Genomic DNA, 2,144 nt, shown 5'->3' with positions numbered 1-2,144 from the left:
AAATTCCACAGAATCAGATAACCTAAAAGGGTATCTGACAATTTTTTGATCCATTTCACAATCTTTCACAATTTATCTTGATAACTGAAAACCTAAGTTGTTGGTAAGCATATGTCTTCATAATTTTCTTACTGCCCAGTATTTTTATGTGCTCAATATTATTTGGTGCCTTTTCCTTTTTAAAAATGAAGCTTTACATTTAATTACTTAAAGCTATATGGCATGCAGAGTCATAGTTACAAGAAATAAAACATCAGAAAGACAGTCTTTGGGAAATGTGCCTTAGTTTTTACCCTGTAGGCCCCAGAGTTCTATTATCTCATCTATTTTGGTTTTTCTAAACCATATTCCATCTCTACTTCTTTAAAAAAGTAAATGGGAAGAGACCGCACAGGGCAAGTGGGAGCCGGATTCTGTACTCCTTAAGAAGCCAAGAGGCAAAAATGTTATCACATGCTTTCTTTGTACAAACTTACCGGGAGGAGCACAAGAAGCACCCCGATGTTTCTGTCAACTTCTCTGAGTTTTCTAAGAAGTGCTTAGAAAACCGATGTGTTAGCCGATGGAACACTACATCGGCTAAAGAGAAAGGAAAATGTCAAGACATGGCAAAGGCAGACAGGCCATTATGAAAGAGAAATGGAACTTATGTCCCTCCTAAAAGGGAAACAAAAAAGTTCAAGGATCCCAATGCATCCCAGAAGCTTCCTTCCGCCTTTCCCTTGTTTTGTTCTGAGAACCGCCCCAAAATCAAAGGAGAGCATCCCAGCCTGCCCATTGGTGATGCTGCAAAGAAGCGGGGAGAGCTGTGGAGTCACGCGGCTGCAGGTGGCAGCAGCCCGATGAGAAGAAGGCGGCTGAGCCGGAGGAGGGATACGAAAAGGATGCTGCCGCACACTGAGCTAGAGGAACGCCTGATGCGGGAAAGGAGGGAGTGGGCCAGGTTGAGAAAAGCAAGAAAAAAAGGAAGAGGAGGGAGATGAAAAGGGTAAGGAGGAGGAGGTGGATGAAGACGAAGAAGATAATGATGATGAATATATTGGTTTTAACACAGTTTCTTTTTTCTTTCCTATAAAGTACTTAACCCCCTTGCACACAACTCACTTGTTTAAAAGAAATTGAAATGTAAGGCTGTGTAAGAACCATTTTTAAACTGTACAGTGTGTTGTTGTTTTTATGCTCACACATTACCAAATGTGTCTTCAGATAGCCCCGTCCTGGTGGTATTTTCAATAGCCACTAACCTTGCCTGGTACAGTATGGGGGTTGTAAACCAGCATGGAAATTTAAAGCAGGTTCTTGCTGGTGCACAGCACAAATTAGTTGTCTATTGGGTGATAGTTTTTTTCATTTTCAGTTGTCTCTGGTGCCACTTATATGAAATAATTGTTGTCCTAGTAACTGATTACCACTCTGTAATTGCAAAAAAATAAAAAAGTTTTGCAGCTCTTTTGCTGACATTCTGAATGCTTTTTAAGTAAACACATTTTAAAATTAGTATTTTTGTCTTTTAAAAAAGTAAATAAGTAAATTGGTCAGACAATTAGTGTTGCGAGAAAATGCTCCTATAGATCAGAATATGCCACCCCAAAATATGCCACTTTGACACGAGGATTATTGTGAGCCGAAGGCAAATGGAATCTACAGATGCAGAAAGAAGCCTTCTTAGAGCTTTCCCTATCTGACTGAAAGCAGAAACTTCTGAGACATGAGGACTGCCATAAATTTCCGCTCCAGAGGAAGATTTATGGCCGCGAGGAAGACAGTCATTGCTTAGATGCGTCTGCAAGCAAACCTTACTGAAAAAACACTGATCTTCCGTTAGTTTTCCCATATACTTACTGTTCCACAGTTTGCCACCCTGAAAACCTAAATTCATTTTCTTTTTTCTGTCACTTCTCTGCAAATGTACCACTCTTTACTAAGATGTTTTATAAGCCCTGAGTTCTCACCACCCCTTTAAGTTCCTCATCACTGAGTTTCCCAGCGTGTATGCATTCTGCACATGTTAATAGCCCGCTTTTCTATTGTTAATCTTTGTCAGTTTAATTTCCAAGGCCCAATCATGACAAAGTTTATTTTTTCCTCCCCTATACTCACAAGATTAATATTAAGTTATAGAAGTCAGAATACAGCCTGACCAG

The 2,144-nt window shown here is 39.8% G+C and overlaps 1 pseudogene; it reads left to right on the top strand.

The window, feature by feature from the left end:
• The first annotated feature begins 443 nt into the window (after positions 1-443).
• On the top strand, positions 444-1,803 carry LOC136322552 (high mobility group protein B1-like; annotated as a pseudogene).
• Positions 1,804-2,144: the final 341 nt, after the last annotated feature.

The sequence above is a fragment of the Saccopteryx bilineata genome, chromosome 2 (assembly GCF_036850765.1).
Source record: "Saccopteryx bilineata isolate mSacBil1 chromosome 2, mSacBil1_pri_phased_curated, whole genome shotgun sequence".
NCBI lineage: Eukaryota > Metazoa > Chordata > Mammalia > Chiroptera > Emballonuridae > Saccopteryx > Saccopteryx bilineata.
The sequence above is the reverse complement of the archived record's forward strand: the minus strand, read 5'-3'. Positions and strand labels throughout refer to the sequence as shown.